The following is a 22,578-nucleotide window of genomic DNA, read 5'->3' as shown; positions in this document are numbered from 1 at the left end:
TATGACAGCCTGGATAGGTAGGTGCAGTCATATGTGAGCAGAGTGAACAGGAGGGGGCTCAACATACAGCCCTGAGGGGAGACAGTGCTGAGGGTTATGGTGGAGGAGGAGAAGTTGTAGATCCTCACAGATTGCATTCTGTTGTTTAAGGGTATAGTCTGGTAGACTCGGTTTGGTTGGGGACCAATATTCATAACATTTTGTTTACATTTGAGCTGGTGCGTTTGCATTCACACTGCACTGTGCAGTCGAGCCAACCTGTTCGAACCAACCTGTTCCCCCACTCGCCTGTGGTGGCGCTGCACCAAGAACTACTGACAAAAACGACACAAAAACCTCTGAAGACACTTCTTCTTCTGGAAATAAAAACAAAAACGGAGTGACATCAAGTTTTAGCAGTTTTAGGAGTTATATTTTGTCATTTTTCAAAAATGGACTCCGCATGAGCAGAAGATGAGGCAGAAGACCATGGAGAATATTGTTTTTCACACGTGATTGCGGGTAAAGAAAATGGATGGATGGATGGACTTCAAAGGAGTCTCCCTGTTTGCCATTAAATGAATGTCAATTTGTATTTTATTGACAGTTTAAGTTGCAGGAAGACCATTGTACTTTCCAGGAATGATTGTTTGTTCAAGTGAAGCACAGCTGCCATCCTCTGCAGAGCAACTGGTTACAAACTTCAAAGACAAACTCAAAAACTTTTTACCAGTACAAAGTTTCTTATTATTTTTAACTGTTTGCTCTGTATGAAGTGCATTTGTTGCAGCATTATAATACTTGGTAGTCTGAGTTCAAAACTTCAACATTGTCCAACGATAAATACTGTCATAACTGTGTGTCTCTGGAGAAAAGTAGATATCTTTGTCCCAATGCTTGTATTGCTCTTCTTTAAGTACACAAGTGTTTGCTGTATCCACCGCTACGTTTGAGTCTGAGAGCTTTATAAAAGCTGGGGTAGGCCTCCCCTTGAGGACATTCCTCACTGTGATTATGTGTATTTTGTGTTAACTGCTGCTAAGGGCACTCTTTAAGAAGTAGCTTTTCTGGCAATGCATCAAAACTAAACTGTATTGTGAAATGGGATAATTCACTTTCCTCTTTTTTTAGACAGCAGACATTTAAAGAAATTTTAATATATATTTTGGACTGAGTCCAACTTAGCATTTTGATGAGAAATGCTCAGAAAATTAAACTCTTTAACTCTTCACAATTAGCCTTCAGGCATAGTTGAATATTAGATTTGTTTGTTGAAGAGGTTTCTGATAAATTCATGTCTTTTAGCTTAAATACTCAAAGCCAAACTTTATGGGTTTTACAACCGTTGTGAGAACAGCTTTGTTCTGTTTCTGCATTGAAGTGATGAGAAAAGTTAAGCATTTGCATGGTGGGTGGAAAGAAAATTAGATAGAGGCTGGGGATAGTGTTTCAAAGTTTAATGTATGCATGTTTTACTCCAAAGTGAATTACCGAGTTGTCACAGCAGGTGACAGTTGATTGAGTTGACTTTTGTTCTGTACGAGCATCTGCAGCGACAAGAGGCAGCAGGCATGTGTTCAAATCCAGCACTTGGATAAAAAAAAAAGCTTTCTTTTGTCTGCATACACACTTTAGGTGCATGTTGGTGTTACTTTATGCATTTATGCATATACATTCAGCACTAGACTGCAGGCAGTGCAAAGAGAAAAACGTTCAGTCTGTTTCATAGTGCTCCAGTGGGAATTTGGTGCAACCTACACATGCACATCTACGTCCTTTTTTTTTTTTTTTTTAACAGCCAAATGACCAACATCAGTTTATAACCCAGACACAGCAGTTGTGTATTTTCTCACTTTACCAGTGGAAAAGTGTAACTGAGGCCCTTTAAGAGTTGATCAGTTTGTCTTTAATTTTCACCTCGAATGAGAAGGATAATTAAAAAGAATCAATTCTCCTCTGAATCATTTAACCCTCGTGCAAGAAGTGTAAAGATTGACAATGTAAACCAGCTGCTGTCGGTGTAAAGATTTTTACTCTATATCAGCTCAACAATACGGCCTTTTCAATCAGTTCTTCCACAAATGATTAAGCTCTGGTGGAATCAAAAGTTAGCCTTTCAGACTTTTAAAATGCAGAGTTTGGAACAGTCAGAGTTTCTTTATTGTCATACTTGCACCACATGTGGTACATGTGGTGGAATGAGATTGTGTACTCAGGGTCCCAGTTACATCCAACAATAAAATGTAAAAGATAAATAATAATAAGGTCTAAGATATGAACTAGGAAAAACATCAAGTAAATAATACACCAAGCACTAATAGCATAAAAACAATACGCAGAAAAGCAGCACGAGCATAAGTCTGTGTGAGCAGATGAGTACACATGAACACAGCAACATGAAACAGATCAGCAGCAACATGAAACAGATCAGCAGCAACATGATGCGATTTTCTAAAAAAGTTAAATCTGGTCCTCTGGACATTCAACATAACAAAACAAAAAAAATCTAGAAACGTTTCATCTTTCATCCGAAAGACTTCCTCAGTCTGAGGAGCTGTATTCAGCTCAGTCTTATAAATAGCACCTTCTCAGAGTGGATCAACCAAAACCAGCTGCTCACAGGATCAAGGAGGACCATCAGCCTAACAATGGATCATTAGCACACTGATGGCTGTTTACTGTTCACAGAGGGCTGAGTGATACTAGCAATCACAGCATTGTAAGAGGGGGACAGTTGAACATGGAGGCCTCCACCCCTGTTTAATGATGGACGGTTTCTTTTCACAAAGATGGCCTCCTTTACTCCTCTCTCAAACCATTGTTCCTCTCTATCAAGGATGTAAACATCTTCATCCCTGAAAGAGTGACTGCTGGCCTGGAGATGAGTGTAGACCGCAGAGTCCTGGCCTGATGATGTTGATCTTCTGTGCTGGGCCATCCTTTTGGCCAGTGGCTGTTTAGTTTGCCGGATGTAAGACGGATCACCCTCCTGACACTGAACAGCATACACAACATTACTCTGTTTGTGCCGGGGGACTGGATCTTTGGGATGAACCAGTCTTTGCCGTAATGTGTTATGGGGTTTAAAAGCCACTGGGACGTTATGTTTAGAAAATAAACGTCTCAGTTTCTCTTATACTCCCTCAACATATGGAATGACCACTGGTCTGGGTTCCTCCTTTTCACCTGTTGGCTGACTGGAGTCCTGTTTGGGTTTCTTCTCTGCTTTCAGGAAGGCCCAGTTAGGATATCCACATTGCTCTAGAGCCTGTCTTGTGTGGGATTTCTCCTTCTGCCTGGCTCCTGAGCTAGTGGGGACGCTGTCTGCTCTGTGGTACAGAGTCCTGATGACTCCTAACTTGTGCTCCAAAGGGTGATGGGAGTCAAACTGCAAATACTGGTCTGTGTGGGTGGGTTTGCAGTATTTTCTTGTTTTGTTTTTATGAATGTCCAGAGGACCAGATTAAACTTTTCTTTTTTTTTTTTTTTTTTGATTTTTCTATCTGAGTTATTGAGCATTCATCAGGATGATGTGATTTTCCACAGTGATAATCCTGGTTAGAGAAGGTGAGCCTGTGATCGGAAGGTCACCGGTTCAAGTCCTTGGACCGACAACGTCAAAAAAAGGGTGGGAAAAAATGTGGGTGGGAAAGGTAAAACACCCACACCTGCCTCCACCCTCATTTGCCCCACTCTGTGCCCTTGAGAAAAAACAATCGCAGAGTCTCTGCAAGTTAGTTTGCTGCAGCGACTCCTGAGGAAGGGAGCAGCTGAAAGAAGATGGAAAAAAACAAAAACACTTTTGTTATAAACACTACCTTTAGCATTGATTTATTTTTAGCTTTAAGTTGTAACCATTATTATGTTGGAAATTAAAGTATTTAAACACTCTCACACACAAAAACACAGTTTACAACAGATACTGGATGTTTGAGTTAATTGTCCTATCTGTTATTTTGTAGTTGGGAAATCAGTTTTTAAAATGTTTAGTATGTTTTCTAATAGTTTTTTTTTTGTTGTTACATGACATTTTTCATTTTTGTGTTCTCATTTTGATTTATTTGTCATAATGACAGGTTAAAGACACCATGAGTAAAATATAAAATATGAAGAAGTTATTAAGTAAAAAAATACAAAGTTAATTTCTGAGGCTCTTCTGTTTACTGAGGAAACTGGGATCGTTGAGAACAGGTATTCTGAATTGGAAAAAAAAGAAAAGCACTATTAAAACGATGTGCACCAACTTTCAGACTATTTAACGGTCTACTTATTTCATTATAAAATGTTGTAGTTTGGTTTCAGAATGACTTGATGAAATGATGTTTCATGACTTTTAGTTGAGGATCAACTTATGCCAAAAAAAAAAAAAAGTTAGGTAAAATCTCGATAATAATGTTATGTGCAGTCTCTGAAATGTCATAAGCTGTAAATGAATCAACTTGTACAACACCAAATTATAGGTCAATATTCTGTACAACTGATTGAGTCATAGCCTTTTTTGTGTTTAGTAAGGTCAGTTGGCTGTGGTGGCCATCTTGAATGAGGTTGGATCCAAAGGTCAATCAGTTTTTGATGTATTCTTATTTGTTCTCTGCTAGTTTTATGAAACCATAAAGTGGTTTATGGCATATTTTGTTAACAGACAGACAGAAAAACAAACACACATGCACACACAAACACATGCACACAAAGCACAGAGCAGCAGTGACCTCCACCTTTTACGCAGTGACCTCCACCTTTACCATTTGGCTATAAGCAATAACTATGCGTTTCATATTTTTTTGGCAGTTTGTTTGTGTTAAGCTAAATGCAAGTTTCCAGATTTGTTTTAGTCTTTTTTTTTTAAAGCATGATTGTCTGCTAAAACTGCACGATGTTGCCAGAGTCGACTTCAGCTCGTCTTTGCTTAGACTGAAAGCTGAAGCTGTAAAAGAGCTTCAGGCTAGGTTTTACTTTTTGTTTGTTTGCAGGTTCCAGTGTCGCACATTTAGCAATTTCTCATTTTCAAAGCTTATATTGTGACATCTTTGTGTCACACAGAGTGGGGTGACTTTCATCATAACATTGAAAAATAAACACTAAAAACATTTTCTGATTCCACCGTCCGCCTTCTTCCACCTGCGTAATATCACTAAAATTAGAAACAGCTTATCTAAAAACGATGCAGAAAAACTGGTTCATGCATTTGTCACGTCTAGACTGGACTGTTGCAACGGTTTATTATCTGGGTGACCAACTACTTCTTTAAAAAATCTTCAGTTGATCCAAAATGCTGCTGCCAGAGTCTTAACTGGATTTAGTAGGAGAGATCGTATCTCTCCAGTTTTAGCTTCTCAACCCTGTCAAATTCAAAATAGAATTCAAACTCCTACATCTAATCTACAAAGCTCTCAACAACCTAGCTCCATCTTACATTTGAGATCATATTGTTTCATATTTTCCCAGCAGAGCACGTCGCTCTGACTGCAGCCTTACCTTACCTGCAGGACTAGGATCTTTAGCTTTCTGTGGTCCAAGTTCAGTGTAGAACACAGTGACTACTATTCACCATTTAACCAGCAGACTGACTGGTTACAATACTGAAGTCTCCTGTGATGGCAATTACAGGACACCTTAGTTCAACATGTCCCTATGGTAAATATTTACAGAAACCATCCTTTGACAGGCAAATAGCACTTTTCTGTATATACAACAGGAAATTATGCAATTAAAACTGTTTTTTTTCAATAAGATGTTTGTGAACAAGTTGTTGACAACATGTCCATTGGTGTATTGGTGACATTTATTTATTATTTTTAAATAAAAAGCCAGACCGTATCAGCAACCGAGATTTAGCTCTGTCAGCATCGTTTCCTGCATCTGTTTTGTCTTTGTTTGACTCACAGTTTATTAACCTACTTGATGCCAACATCTATACATCACCCCTCTCTTCAATCTGTGCTGCAGTCATCTCGCACGGCCAGGGACATTTATCATGTCCTACATGCCAGATGACATCAGTTAGAAACTCGATCACCACCATTTGAAAGGCCATTCACAGTAAAAAAAAAAAAAAGGGCCGCTATCTGTGGGTGAGAACGAGCCGTCAGAGTTTATGTCCGGCCGAGGGGGAGATGTCAGACCCTGCACTTTTATGTTGTAATTAAAGCACGTGTGGGCAGCCCTTTTTACAAAGTGAATGTGGGGGGAGATGATTGGCGGTGCAGAAGGAGATTAAAATAGGTCGTTTTTTATTTAATTGGAAACTATCTTCTCTTGTTCTGACGAGACAGATATAATGGAAATACAGAGGGACTGTAAACTTTCAAGAAAATCATTATAATAGCTCATCCGATTCAAGCTTGATTTTAATGGGATAAAAAAAAAAACTTAATGCTTAAACATATGAAAATAGGAAATATTCAGGGTGTGATTGGGCATCTAAATCCATCCATCATCTTTACCTGCTTCTTCTCTTCTTGGTTGCTGGTGCTCATACCCAGCAGCCACTGCAAGAGGCAGTGGACAACCTGGAGAGGTCGGAAGTCCATCACAGGGACACACATGTCCCTTTTCCACCACTTACTCAGCCCTGATCAGATCAGCCTGGATTTCCACTGCACTTCAGAACGGGTTCTGGAGGCGTGTCCAGAATCCAAAATCCTGCTAATGAACTTTTAATGACCTTTATTTCATCATTAAGAGTGAGAGTTCTGCAAAGCAGTCTACTCCTCAGATACATAATGTTAAATTATGATTTTTAAATATGAATGTTTCTGGTTTTTTTTTTAAATATGAATATTTTTGTTCAGTGCCCTGAGACGACTTCTGTTATGACTTGGCGCTTTATAAATAAATTGAATTAAATCTGATGAACCAAATTCTACAAAAAAAATTCTACATTTAAAATTCTATATAGTTTTTTCATCATTTAATGTATTTGCACTCATTGTGTCTACTTTTATTGTTCAATTTAGATATGTGGTTTTGTTTCTTGTATACAGATTTTATTTGTGATTTAAAGTGTAATTCTTGTTTTGTGATTTGTACATTTGTGGGTTAGAATAAAGTTGAACCAAAGGCTCTTCTTTAAACATATTTGAGGGAAATATTCCTGAGCGAACCAATAATTTAGTCTTTTAATGATTTTTCAGCTGCGTTAACTTTAATTAGCAGATTATTTAATAAAGTCAAAGTGAAAACAGGATTTCATGATAAAGCCGGCACAGTTTATTTATTTTTATTCTTTACTGATTAAAAAACATTATTTTTTATATATAAAATGTAAAAAAAAAAAGTTTCCGTCCCGGTCCTCCCGCCTGCCAGGGCTCAGAATCCGGCCTTTGTGAGCACGCGAGGCTCGGGTTCCGGCCTCGCGTGCTTCAACGGGTCGGCAGCTCGTACGATCCTCCGCGGTGACTCCACTCGTTCGAATTTTGTTGTCCGTCACCAAATGCAAAAAACACCTGGACTTCAGCATTAAACACGGTGTTGTCATTATTGTTTTTAAAATCTTCAAAATAGATCCAGCTGCTGCTCCGAGTTCCCAGAAATTGCAAATGGTGTATCGGTGAAAAGTTTCTGAGCGATCCACTGACTCCTCCCCCTGACCAATCTGTGTCCTGCATTCACGTTTCGGTCCCGACTCAACTCGAGTCCCACCAGAGAAGCAGGAACAAAAAAATGTGCCGAATCTGTCTCGAATCGGCTAAAAAATGCTGGTGGAATAGAGATCTTTCCGTGGCGGGCTGAGCAGAGCTGGAGCTGAGTAATAGTGGTGGAGACAAATGACTAATCGCACCTTGAGGCAATTTAAAGTTACCAATTGGCCTCACATGCATGTTTTCAGTTTGTGGGAGATAACTGGAGTACCCGGAGAAAACCAATATATGCACACAGAGAATCCAAACTCCACCCAGAAAGGGCCCTGGGACGAGATTCGATCCAGCAACCTTCTCTCTGAGGGGCAGCAGATCTATCAATTGCACCACCATGTCACCTGGGCACCCATGTCTTTGTCTAAAAAGTGTCTATTTCATCAACTCTAAATATAATTATCACAGCTTGTCAACAAAGAAGACGTTGTTGAGGTTTGCGTTTTTCTTGCCTGTAACAGCGACATCAGAATCACGAGTCCTCACGAGCCAGTTCGTTGTGATAAACATCTTTCGTCCTTGTGGAAGGGCTGTTTTATTGCCATTTTCATCATTCATTGCATCTGAACAATTCATTTAATGGAAATAAGTGTCTAACAAAGACATAAATCAGACAGAAATCCTTCAAAGTGAAGCTTGTTTTGTAGTTTCAGTGAAACTTCCAGTTATTTGTTGCAGCTGTCGTGCAGAACAGCAGACTCTACATGTGGCGTTACGTTAAATGAAACTCCACAACAAATAAAGCAGCTTTTATTTCTTCAACTGAGTTATCTGTGTGATTAGCCTCGTTCCTGTTTCACTAGACAGCGATATACATCTTTACAGTTTGTGCTTGTTTTGTCTTCAGCAATTCACAAATTAATATCCGTATTAAAGCAAATGTTTGTACATTACTGATAATTCCAGTGCAGCTTCCATTTCAGAGCGCAGTTCGTGCTCTAATGTGTTAAAGAAAGGTAATTACTATCCGTTCTGATGTTGAGGTGGCTGTGTTTTACTGAAATTGTATGCCAATAATTGTTATTCCAGTTTCTCTAATGGGCACCCTTTCACATATTTGCTTTGCAATTACACATCTTGAATAAAACAGGTTCATTGGCACTTATTATTTCAGTGCCATTTTACCACTGGGCTAACTATAGTTTCAGTATCTACTATATTTTCAACAAACAATCTAATCATATGACAATGATGACTTTTTTTTTTAAAAACTCAAATAGATTTATTTTAGTCCCAATGTTAACAACAAAGCAAACTAGTCCGACCCCAAGAGTATATTTAACATGTGTTATCTGTATTTTAGAGCAAAACCCAGTACACGTGCACACATTTTTAAAATCCTTAGTAATGGGTTCATGATCCTAAATCTCCTCTGTGTCAAATGCATAGCTTGAAAAATAATGGTTGTACAAAAAATATTCCAAAAGGATAAAACATTAAATAAAACAAAAATAAAATTAAAAAACATTCTAATTACAAACTTTATGTTAGAAGTCGACTCACATGAGAGCATTCGAATGACCCTTGGTAAATAAAAGACTCTCCAAGGACAGGAAAAACAATTTAAAGCTTGTCGTGTTAGAACATTTCCATGAACTGTTTCCTAATCCCTGCTACTTTTCTTCTAAAATACTGAAAGATTGCAGTAATTAAGATGAAACCCACAGGTGTGAAACAAAATCTACATGAGTAAATTTAATGTAAGACTTATTCTTGTTCAATTCGTTTAACGTTCTGCTCTTTGCAATTTGGAACTCCATTCATGGTTTCTGAAAAAAATTCAATAACGTGTATTTTTTAGATTTTTTTGAGATATTTGCTGTTTTTAATGTTAGTATTTTATAGCTAAGCTTGTGTAGAATAAAGGCACAAATCACAAAACCTTGCTAAACTAACTTAGGTTTTATTGTATGAATCTTTCCTCTGGGAAATATAGAACAAATATAGCAAGTCCATTTAAGTCTGATTTAAATTACAGTTAATTCAGTCTAATTTAATACAATGCACTGAAATGAAATGCATTACAATTTGAGATGACAGTTTCTTAATAAAACCAGCAGATCGTGTTGAATCTTCTCTACAGTGCAATCTCCCAACAAGCACAAAGGCGATAGTGGAAAGGAACGACTGCCTTTTAACTAAAACAAACCTGTAGCAGAACAGGCTCAAGCACATACCTTGACTGGCTGGAAACATTATCACTTTAAAGAAAATTATTATTTGCTTTGAAATAATAGTTATATCACTTTTGCTGTTTCAACCCATTAAAGCATTTGTTGTTAGATTAGATGTCATACCACAAAAAAGTTAGTGTCATCTGGACGGTTTATTTTTAGAAGAAACGCTTCGTCTTTCATCCGAAAGACTTCATCAGTCTGAAGCCTGCCAACAGGATCTCTTGTATTAAATAGCACCTTATTGACATGTTTCAAATCAGTCCGCTGTGGAATTTCCACAAACTGATTTTACACTTGCTGCCCCCTCACCTCCCCCACTGAGGAAGTCTGCGGACCTATCAGACGGACCCGGCTGAATGAACATTATGTCATCATTTCAGGACTCTTGGACTCTCTCTGGCGCTGTCCTAGGTAAACCTTGGCACCCCCGAGAGTGTTTATGGATTTCACCAGAGGGAATTAGCTGATTATGTAATTCTTATCAGAACTCCTACAGTGCCTCTGGAGTGTCCTTGGACACGCTCACCGCCCTTGTCGTCTCCCCTCCCCTGCAGAATGTCTGCATCACTGTGTGCTTATATGCGGGGTGTTTTTTTCAATTTCAGGCTCTCTTTCCTTGGCCAAGGAGTGAGAGCCTGTTAGGATTTTTTTGTTTTGCCATCAAATCCTATACATGTCACTTTCATTACTTTTTGTCTGTCTAAATAGGTCTCACTTTTAAACGAGTCCTCGAGGCTCATTGGGAATTATATGTATAAATAAAGGTTGAATGAGTGAATGAACACATGCAAAATGTAGGACCATCTGTCTAAAACAACCATTAGTCCATAATAATCAAATGTTAAATACAAAATGGCCACTTACTACTCACCGAACCAGCCAAAATGGTTAAAAAGAAAAAGAGCAAGTACGCTCAATTATCCAGTTAAATAAATCACAAAAATGTTAAATAGTGTCATCTGGACAGTTTCTTTTCGATACTGCTAACCGTTTCCTGTTAAGTTTTTTGGATGAAAGACGAAACATTTCTTCCAAAAAGAAACTGTCCAGATGACACAATTAAATTTTTATGATTTATTTACCTGGATGATTGAATTTATACTCTTTTTTTCTATTTCTGTCATAATTTCTCATTTCATTCCATAATATTCATTTTCAAACCCAAAACGAATACGTTCCGTCAAGAAAGAGTTTTCCAGTTGGAAAGTTTATTTCTAAACTTGTGGTTATGTTTCTTTTATATCATTTCAGATTTCCCTGAACATTGTTTGGACAGATGTTTACCGAGAGGACCCCAAGTCTGAGTGTGTGGATTAACTCCGGTGACTAGTTCCCCGACACAGGAGTCCATCCCATCAACAAATTTACTGCAGCTGAATGATGTCAACTCCATGGGCTCAAAGGCTCAGCAGTGCCCATCTGTACCAGTAAGGACCTCAGAAAGGAAAAGAATAATCAGATGGCTGGTGTTTTATGAACTTGGGCTAAAGTGGATTCCTCTTTTCCTGATGAATATCTCATAGCAGTTATGTGTCTCATCCTGCCATGTTGCCTGTTAAGACCTCACAGAAACTTTTCCCTAAATCGCTCGTCCATTTTTAACAAGCTGAGGGCGACTCGAACAGGCAAGCCCTGAGACAAACCGCTCACTCGCAAAGCTGATGGAAGTGTTACAAAGTGCCACCAGTTTATTATCGGCCACTGCACTTCCTATTTACATCTTTAATCTTTGTTTTCTGAGCAATCATCTTTTTAATTAATGGTGACGGAGGCGTGAAATCCTCGCTGCCATCCCCTTCAATGCTCTCCCTTTTCTGCTGCTCCCAGAGACACCTGAAACCAATTAACTGCAGCTGATCTGGTTGTGGATTAGACACGGGAAGAGCAGGAGCGATTAGACACAAACATAAAAGGATAAAAAATAAAAAATAAAGAGGACCTGAGAATAAAACAAGAGCGAGCGTAAGGAGAGGTTAAAACGGAACCTGTCGGTCATCGTGGCGTTTCATGAAAGGGAGGATCAGGAGGTGGTGGGGGATATGGCAAGATCAGGGCTCCAGCACGCTAAGATAATAACTAGCTGTGAGTCAGCAGGAAGAAGTGACTACAGAAGACCAGAACCTTGACTGACAGGCGTTCCTGTTGCCCAGGACTCATTGTCATTCCTTGTGCTGTTGGAATCAGGGAAGCACAGAGAGCGCGAGGGGAGACACTGCTGGCTGGTCGCCACAATCAGGGCCAATTAGAGGAATTTGATTATATGCCTTAATCTTGGCAGTCAGGTGGAAAAGCAGGCAGACAGAGAAAGAGTCGGCTGAGCAGGTGCCTCCGATACACACCATTATCTCCATCCATCTCTAATCGAGTTTGTCCCTGCCCCTTGTAGCCAGGTCTCTTTTTCTCACTTGCCAACCGTTTTAATGGTGGAGGTTGTCCAGAAGAAATCCAAATAAAACAAAGATAAACATCAGCAAACACACTTTTACTTGTTTGACTAAAATCTGGAGAACTTTAACCCGTTTCCCTCTCATCCCTTTAAACCCCTTCTCCGCTCCTCCAATAAGTTTTCTCATCCCAGCATGGACTTTTCCCCGCAGCCCTCTCTATCTTCATATCGAGCCTGAGATAAAAGCGAGGAAGGAACTGATAGAGGAGGAGGGAAAAGCAGCGTGGCACCGAATCTGTAACAAAAAGAACAGACTTTATTCCTTTCCCCAATCTTAGACACCCGGAGGCTGCTGCCAACTGTCCCCACAGCTTCACTTCCTCCTTTTAAAGTTTCCTCCTCTCCCTGGGAGCTTTTTCCTCGCTCTCTTCCTTGTGGATCGTATGCTGCATCCTGGACCTCACCAAGATTAAAGCGGCCTCAGTTATCCGAGGAAATACGTTGATATCGTCTCTCGGTGTTGTCATCTTAATTCTGTGAGTAGTTCAGAGTTTTATTCTATTTCTGAAGTTGTGTTGTCATTGAAATAGGTTTATTAGTTCACTCCTGGCCTCTCCAGGGTTGTAGTTTTTCTTCATCTACACCCTCCCTCCTACCTTCACATCCGCTTCTCCTGCAGAATATGTCACACTTTTTTATGTGAAACTCACTGTTTTTGACTTGCACGTTTCTTTTTATGCAAAATGGTCCTATCTTTAAAGCTTTAATATTTGTTAAGCATCATATTTTCATATATTCACCATAAAGTATTGCGTCACATTTATTTTAAAAAGAAATTGCTATTCTGTGTTTATTTTTGACTCCCTCATAAACAGCAGGTCTAATTTAATATTTTTACTTTTTTTTTTTTTTAAGCAGCTCTGATTTTGGTGACTTAAAACACAAAAGTTAAGTCTCTAAAAGCTGATATTTTGAAACGATCCCACATGTGGTTAAGCTGTCACAATGCTGGAGAACTTTGTGGCCTGAGTCCATGTTTGTTTTGTCATGCCACGTAGTCCAAGGAAACTAATGTTCTGCTTCTTGCTTGCTCCGCAGCAGTGTGATTAAATAAGGCAAACGTGAATTGAGGCAGCCTTTTATGTCTTTAATCATTACCTACAAAATCTTGTTTCAATCAAATGAAATCATAGAAAAGTAACACTTAATCTTCAACAAGCTGTAGATGAACAATGGTAAAGTACTCGCATATCAATTATACAGTTTTCATTCATTTAAAAAATGAGCGTCTGCTAAAACACATATTTAACTGAATCACCAGTGAGTGCAGTTTAGGGCCACGCTATAAAAAAAAAAAAAAAACAACAACTAAAAGCCATAAAATTACGAGAATAAAGTCATAGTATTACGAGAATAAAGTTGAATAAAGCCTTAATATTATGAGAATAAAGTCGTTTAAGACTTTTTTTTTTTACAGCTCTCGTTTATTAATTGTTTTCTACAAGTCGGATCCACAACGCGACCTGTCAATCAATCCAGAAGGCGTGTCAGCAAATTGACCAATCCGAAGCTAAATGTTCTTTACCTGCAGAGCTGCTGCAGCCCATCAGAGCGCACCACCTTACTGTAAGCAGGTTCAAAGTCCTGATACTGATAATAATCTGATACTGATGCGCTAACAGCTTAACTATCTCCTTATTTGTAAAACCAATACCAAAGTATAACTTAAGAAGATGCTCAACCTTCTTCATTTTATCAGTTAAAATGCGGTAAACCCTGCTTTATCGTGTCGGAGTTCGGATAATATTACGACTCATTTAGCTTCAGATAGGTCATTTGCCGACATGCCTGCTGGATTGATTGACAGGTCATGTTGTGGATCCGACTCGTGAAAAAAATAAATAAATAAAAGAGAGCTGTTAAAAAAAAAAGTATTGTACGACTTTATTCTTGTAATATTAAGACTTTATTAGACTTTATTCTCGTAATTTTATGGCTTTTTTTTTCTTAGCATGGCCCTAAAGCTCTGTCGTAATATAGCAACACATTGAGCTTTAACACTTTGATTTATTTTTTTTCCACACAGCTGATTGCAAACATTAATTTATGCAACACATGTGCCATCCTGTCATTACACTACAAACTTTAATGGAGCGAAAAGTAATTTTTCTGGGAAGAAGTAACATAATAATGATGGTATCCTTATGGTAATTTAAGTATTTATTCAACTAAGTTAAGTCGGGTCATCTGGACGGTTTCTTTCTTTGTTGAGACGGTTCACCCTTCATCCAAAGGACTTCATCAGTCCGAGGAGCCACAACAAATTCAGTCCCACAAGCAGTGGGGTCAGCAGACCTGACTTATCTTTATTGGATTTTTTGTCTGAATTATTGAGCATGAACGTTGATGTTGAGTATTTATTCCTGTGCGCATTCTTTGATGGGGGCTAACTTTTACATCTGAGATAACTGTAAGGAGTCCAGGACGTGTATAAAGTACCATTAATACAAGCTGAGAAAACATTATAATCATGAGAGCAACTGGGAAGAATCTGTATATATTTGTATCATTAAGGCGGCAGAATGACAGCGGGCACAGAGGTTAGAGTAGTGAACCTGTGATCGAAAGGTCGCAGGTTAAAATCCCCCTGCTGACGATAATATCAAAATGTGGGTGGAAAAGTTGAAGTGCCCACATCGCCTTCATTTGCCCCAATCTGTGCCCTTGAACAAGCCCCCCCAACTCCCCTATCTGTTCCCCTGGGTGCCCTAGATGGCAGCTCTCTGCTCCACACAGAGGGCTGTGGTAGCTCAGTGGTCTGAGGTTGCATCAAGGGGGGCATCCGAGGTAAACCAATCGCCAAATCCTTGTGCAAGTTCACTCACTGTGGCAACTCTTGGAAAGGATTTCTGAAAGGAAAAAAAAAGAAGTATCAGAATGCCCTGGGCTAAATCTGCATTAGAGAATGTGTTAAGTTTTATACCAGTGCTTTACCTTCATGACATTTACCGCATGGCTCATGTTTCCAGCTCACATAAAGCATGGCAATACCTTTATTTTCAGTCCAGATTGTGATGAGCTGTTTCACCTACAGGTTCTCTTTTGTGTCCCTTTTTATTTGTGAAAGGGGCAGTAGTGGTGAAAGTAACAGGCAACCAGAAGCAGCATTGACCGTTACCGTTGTGCTGCACTTACCAAGGTTGGTTAGTGCTTCTTTCCTGAATAACACATCGATCCACCTGTCACACACACTGACTACCTGTTGGAAAACCATCAATGCTCTCTGACATGAAAGGGGAAGTCCTAAATCTATAGGTGACAATAGATTTGTAGAGCATGATTTTATCTCTGATTTTTCCCCTTTTTTAACTGCAAATGCACAATAGATTCTTGAAATGAGTCGGATACAGACACCCGGCCAGTAAATTTTATTTTCCCATGAAAAACCTGGTCCATTTGAAAGATTTTTAGGGTCCTTTAGGGTCCTATTCTGTAGTCTGTGCTTAAATCCATAACAAGCCTATTTTTTTTTTTGTCTTTGCAAAACCTACATTTTCCACTTATCCCAATCCTTTGAACACATAATTTGCTAAAAAAAAATATTTGCTACAGTTTTGGTTTTTTTTCAGCATTTTATTTTGACAATATTTTTTCCAAAGTAACATTCTTATGTGCGTTCTTCATCAGTGTTACCAAGCTATACTGAATATATTACATTATAAGGCTATATTGATGTGAGTGTCCCTAATTTTGGTGTGGTGTAATTTTTTTATTTTATTTTTTCTTTCCCCACTTTTGGACGATTGCTGTTTATAACATTCATTACTTGGTACTAGATATTTCTGATAATATAATAGTGTTTTTGTTTGTTTCTTTGTTTCAAATGATCAAAATACTTTCAATTATTCAGTTGTGATGAAGAGGGAGCTGAGCTATAAGGAAAAGCTTTCGGTTTACTAGTCGGTCTACGTTCCTACCCTCACCTATGGTCACAAAGTAGTGACCAAAAGAATGAAATTGTGGATACAGGTTGTTGAAATGAGTTTCCTCCACAGGGTTGGCCTCTCCCTTAAAGATAGGTGACAAGTTCAGTCATCCAGGAGAAACTCTGAGCAGAACTGCTGCTCCTCCACATCAAGAGGAGCCAGTTGAGATGGTTTGGGCATCTGGTAAGGATGCTCCCTGGGTGCCTCCCTTGGGAGGTGCTTCAGGGACATCCGACTGGGAGGAGACCCCGAGGAAGACCCAGGACACACTGAAGAGACCATGTCTCTCGGTTGGCCTGATAACAACTGGGGTCCTTCTAGAAGAGCTGGAAGAGGTGATTGAGGAAAGAGATGTCTAAACCTCCCTGCTGAAGATGCTGCCCCGAGACCTGACTTTGGAATAAGTGGAAGATGGATGGATGGATGGATGCATGGATGGATGGATGTGTGGGGATGTGTATGTATGTATGGATGGACAATTAAGATACAATTAGTCGACCTGTCCATGGTTTACCCCACTTCTCGCACAGTGACTGCTGGATATGGGCACCAGTGACCCCTGTGACCCAAAAAGGAAATGGCAAAAGTGATGGATGGATAATTTTTATTTAATTTAAATTAAAATTTTAATTAAACTATTGTGTGCTTAGCTTTGTAACTTTATTTTCATGCTGTCTTTAATCTTATTTATTACTGATTTTCAGCACTTTGTTTCAGCTGGCTGGTGTTAAAGCGCTTTATAAATAAAGTTGTTGATGATGATGATGATGATTTTACAAGAAGTGTTCAAGAAGAAATTTCCCAATTTCTGAAATGTACCCGTGTTTTATTTGCATTGTACAATAACTGGATGTCACTTAATTTAATTATCCAGAGTGAATGCAAATGAAGACAAAAATTTGCATTTAGTTGCATTAAAACACTGAGTTGAAACTAACTATTGACTTATAAAAACATATTTTTACTTTTAGCATGCACTTTCTGAGGCAATTATTATTATAGAAAAGCACTTTAAATCCAGCAAAAAAATCATATATATATATATATATATATATATATATATATATATATATATACACACACACACACACACACAACTGCTGAACTTTGCTTACTTAGATGTGTTCGCTGCAAACTTGAGCTGCGTGTTTTTATCCACTCCTTCCATTGTCATAAAGACTAAAATTTTGCTTTAAAACCTCGGCCAATAACTTAAAACTAGAGATGGCACTCCTTAACTAAATGCATATCACCTGCCTCTTTTCATGCCAGAGTTTTAAATTGAAAACATATTGTGTTCAGAAATTATTGTTTATAGTTATTTTGGTCAAAACTTGAGGACATTCATGAAAAAAATTGCAACATCTTGCATAGTCTGTACTTTGCTCTGTGAATGATGGTCAGCCACTACCACACCGAAATTATGTTCAAAATATGTGAATTCTATTTAGGTATAATCTACATTATATAGGTCAATTAGCTGTGGTAGCCATTTTAAATTGGATTGACTCCAAAAAATGTTCAGTTATGGAGTGTTGCTATGTGTATGAAAGTTACTGCACGTTAATTTAAATAGTCTGTCCTCTCAGCTCAGTTTTTTTTCTTTATCGTTCTGTAGCTCCACTCCTCCATTTTAAATTTCTTTGTCCATTTCTTCCTAATCTATCTGCTGAGTCTTCTCATCCCAAATCTTGCTCTTCCCTCCTCCTCTTGTCGTGTGTTGAAGAGCTTTGTTGTGGGTGTTTGGTCAGGCCTGCACTCTCTGCATTCAGCTTTTCTTTTCTTTTCATATGTGATAATAGTAAGAGCCTCGGAAGTAATGTTCGTGCGTAGGAAAATACAATCAATAATGTTTTATTCAGATTTTGGATCCCTGTTTGTGCATATGAGCAAATATTTGTGTGTTTGAGGTGCAGTTATGGACTGCGGGTGTGTGTCTGTGTGATGTGAATTTTGATTTGAAGTAATCCTAAAGAGCTGAGTGTTGAAATGAGTTCCTTCAGGGTGTGATTGGTAGAATATTGGATACTGTTTCCTATACACAGCTGTAATAGAAATGCATTGATTCTGCAAATATACCACAGAGCAGGTGCGTTTGTAGGAATGTAGTGGCCGTTTTTTTTTTTTTTTTGGTTTAGCCAGGGGGTTACATAAAAACAAAGCAGTGATTTATGAGTTTTTTATGATTTTATAACTGTAAAATATGTTGAAGATAGAAAAGAGACACTAAAGATGCACTGTGTTTCAGAGAAACGGAAGAACAATGTTCTTTTGATTTTCTACATGTGCTGGATCAAGGACATTTTTTTAAGCTGCTGAAAAAATGATTCTGACGGTTAAAGACATTTTTTATGAGCTAACGCAGTTTTGACTCCTGTCTTTGTCAATATTGTATCAATATTATCAAGAATAACTTATCAGCTCAAATAATTTCATGTCAAAATTAGCAGCATTTTTTTTAAAATACATTGTCTTCTGATCTCGGTGAACCAATATGCTGGACTGGAATATCAAGGTTGTTGTTGCGTTGTAATTCTTATTATTTTTATTACTGGTTTGTGCTTTTAAGAATAAAAACCTCAACACATGAGTGGCAGCTCTTATATAAATGTTTTGTCAATGGTAGAAATAAAATCCAGCTGTGCAGAATGAAGTGCTGTCAGTCCACGAGACTTAAAACAATGGATTAATTTATAGTCATTTGCGTTTGTTTTATGTGCAGGATTTTGTTTTTTACTATAGTTTTTTCAATGTTCAGATTAAATATTAAAAATAATAATACATTTGATAATATAATTTCCTTTTCATTTCAGGCATAAATCATAGATACATGTGATTGTGTAGTATTTTCTCATAGATTACTTTAATGCTAACATCCTTTTAGTAGTTTTGTTCGAATAAATGTGTTCAATTAATTTGTGAATTCATGAAAACTTCAGCAATCAACGCCACTAGAGACTGAGGTTTACAAATCTTAGTGAAAAGTTTTAATATATATAGAAAAAAACATCATAAACAACATGCACATCCAACATTTTTAATATTTCTAAGGTTGAGAAACCGCCCAAACTCATTTTAATTACACATTTATATTTTTCAGTTTGTAGAAAGCAGACTGTCTAAACCTGAAAAGCTTAATTAGAATTTCTACTCATCTAAATAAGTTGATTAAAAATCAAAAAGTCGATTCCATCACCTATAATTTCTCTGCTTACGTGAAAGACAAATTGTTTTATTTATTTTTTGCTCTGGACATTTCTCCTCAGCTTACCTTCTTCTTGCGACTCATTCCCCGTAAAGTCTTTAAAGCAGCAAAACATATTTCTACAAAATCTGGTTGAAATGAGGACATTTGCTTAAAAATTACATACTATTTCTCGTAACTATTAAACCCTATCATGGAGATATATTGACCTGGGCGGTCTGTTCCTTCAGAGTTGGCCACATCCATCTTACCTCGGCTAATTTCTACAATCAGCTGCGCCTCCTAAAGAGCCTCTGTCTGGGGATGCTATTACCTGCAGTACGGAATGGTTGAGACAGATAAGGATTATGGATTCTCCATCATATTTTTTTTATTTCTCCTGCGGGTGGACAAAGCTCAGTGGATGGAATCAGTCCTGTTTTTACATTTTTGGGGAGCTACATGCTGCATTGCACTGATAACCGAGGGAAACGTATAGATATCCTTTAAACTTAGAAGGCATTGAGAGAAACTGCATTTTCTGCAAAATGCAGTGTGGATGCTGAAGTGCTGAATGACTTGGCTGAAATTTACTGAAGGGATTGAAAGTGAGTTATTACAGCCGGTGTCGGGCCTCGTGTCTCCGCTTGGACTTCATGCCTTGCTCGTGTTTGTGACGATTTTCTCCGACTTCATCTCACAGTCCAAAAACATACACACTTTGACTGCATTCAGGCCATTTCCACATTTGAAAAAGATATTTGTAACCCTAATGGGAATTGCTTGTTTAAATAAAGATTATTAATTGTTTAAAAGTCAAAAAGCTGAACGCACTTAAAGCTGTAGGGGTCAGAATGTTAACTGAGAGTAGATAAAGGCTAACTAAATGTAGTGGAATAGCTATATTTTTTTAACTGATAGTTAAATGTAGAAAAACACTAGCTGAAAGTAGAAAAAATGCAAGCTAAAATTATTAAAACGCTTGCTAAAAAAACACTAGCTCAAAGCTAAACATGGCAAAAGGCAAACTCAATGTAACGAAGTAAAAGCTGAACAGAGCAGAAAAGTAAATAAAACCTAAAAGATGGGAAAAAAAACAAATGCTAAAAGTAACAATAAATATATATAAAAAAAAAATAGAGCAAGTTTTCTTGAATCCAGTTTTAAAGAAAACAATGTTTTTGAAGAATTATAAGATACCTCAATAAAGATAAATTAAAAGTAAAGATAATTTTTAACGTAAAAAAAAAGTGCAAAATCCAAAAAAAACTATAAACATCTTTTTGAATGAACTGAACCTCTAAATGTAAGAATGGAGAAAATAAGAATGTACATAAAAAAGTATCTAAAAATAGGTTATATTTCACAAAACAAACGAAAGATAAAGATTTAACAATAGTGCATATGCTGACTCAGCATGCACAGTTTCTGGTATTGCCTAAAAGTGAAAACTGACAACTTTACATGAGTGTAGACCCCATAAGAGTTTTTGAGTTGCAAAAATAAACTGTCAGTACACATCAAAGGGTTTAAAGCTGGAATTTATTTCACAATTAAAGCTTATGTTGAGATAATTCCTTGGTTATGTCAAGAAGAAAGTGTTGTTTTTTACAGAAATGCCTTATTTCTTTTTTTTTTATTATTATTTCCAACATATATCACTGGGGTTTTGCAACAAACAAGATGAAAAAGATAAGCAGGATCAAAGTGCTACGTAGAGGCTGTTGTACAGCAGAAAGCTCCCATTACATCATTACCACTGGTTTCCTGCAAAGTTAAGGTGTTGAGTGATAAGGCCACTGGAATTCTTTGTTTTAAATTCGTTTAGCAGATTTATTATTATTTTTTTATCTGCAGGACTTAAAGCTCAGAAAACACAACGCAGGGTTAAGTAACTCACCCATGATGGACTTCAAGGATCAGTTTCATACATTGCTGAGTAAAATATAATCATGCTATGTTGGTGGATTAATATTGGTGTGCTTTGAGAGTGTGTACAACTTTATATATCAGTATATGAACAAGTAACACCCCAGGACTGACTTGTACTGTTGTCACAGGAGCTATTTTCCTACGAAGTAGCTTGAGGATTACAACTACAGATGTTCCAGTGACCACTGACACCAATACAGTGTCACCTGCTTTACTTTTCTGCAACATTTCAGGTTATTTTTTAGTAATTGGTATTTTATCTGCTTGTTTCACCCTTTTTTTGATGCACCTCACCTCTTAACCTTCTACAGCTATCACTGTCTGTTCCTGTAGTTGTTGGTGGTTGCCAACACCTGCTGACTAACTGGATGTTCCTCAGGATTTTAGCTATTGTATTTTTCGGACTATAAGGCGCGCTTAAAATCCTTTTAATTTTCTCAAAAATCAACAGTGAGCCTTCTGCATTAACTCTGGTTGTGCTTACTGACCTCAAACTGTGGTTATTGTGAATGCGTTTAATAAAGTTTGAATTATCTGACTGTTTTGTTTCCCTTAATGCGCCTTATAATCCGCTTCACCTTATGTATGAAAACAGATCTTGATGGAGATGTGAAAGGTCACAGATGTTTTTCACCTACTAAAATCAAATGGTATTTCTCATATTACCACGTGCGAGTGTTAAAGAGTTGTATTTGTCTGGTTCAGTGCTGCATAAGCATGAAGCCTTTCACCTGAATAAGCGAGGCGGCTGCAAGAGTTGTCTGACCTTACCTTTGTCTGATAACCGTTATAAAAAGACACTTCCTCATGCTCTCTTTGAGCAGACTTGGAGACGAAGCGCCATGTAAACATCTTGCCTCCTTGTATTTCAACTCTGCTTCATCTTGCAAGATTAAACCTGGGATTGAGAAAATTATCTACCTCTCCTGTGTGGCATATTTATTTAATGAGCTCCAAGGAACGTATTAAATTATGCTAACAGACCTGTTCGTTGATATTGTACCTTTATAACCTGGTGCAACTTCTAGTCAGAGAAATATGGTAATTTAGCTCTTTAGACATTCTGATGTCTCACATTTAGGGCGTCCAGTCCAACTCGGCACATATATATGGTTTTGTACACGTGGCTGTGTCAGACATCTTTACACTACATGCACCTGGAGAGTAGTCTCTAAAACAGTGCCATCTCTGATGCTTGAAATGAGCTTTCTAATGAAAATGATAAACTCAGCTCAATATTTTTCCCATAACTTGGCAGAAGTGTTGAAGACATGTTCTCTGGCTAAAAGAAGACGTTTGT

This window comes from Nematolebias whitei, chromosome 19 (assembly GCF_014905685.2).
Source record: "Nematolebias whitei isolate Nwh7 chromosome 19, NemWhi1, whole genome shotgun sequence".
In the NCBI taxonomy this organism is placed as follows: domain Eukaryota; kingdom Metazoa; phylum Chordata; class Actinopteri; order Cyprinodontiformes; family Rivulidae; genus Nematolebias; species Nematolebias whitei.
This window is presented reverse-complemented; position numbering follows the sequence as displayed.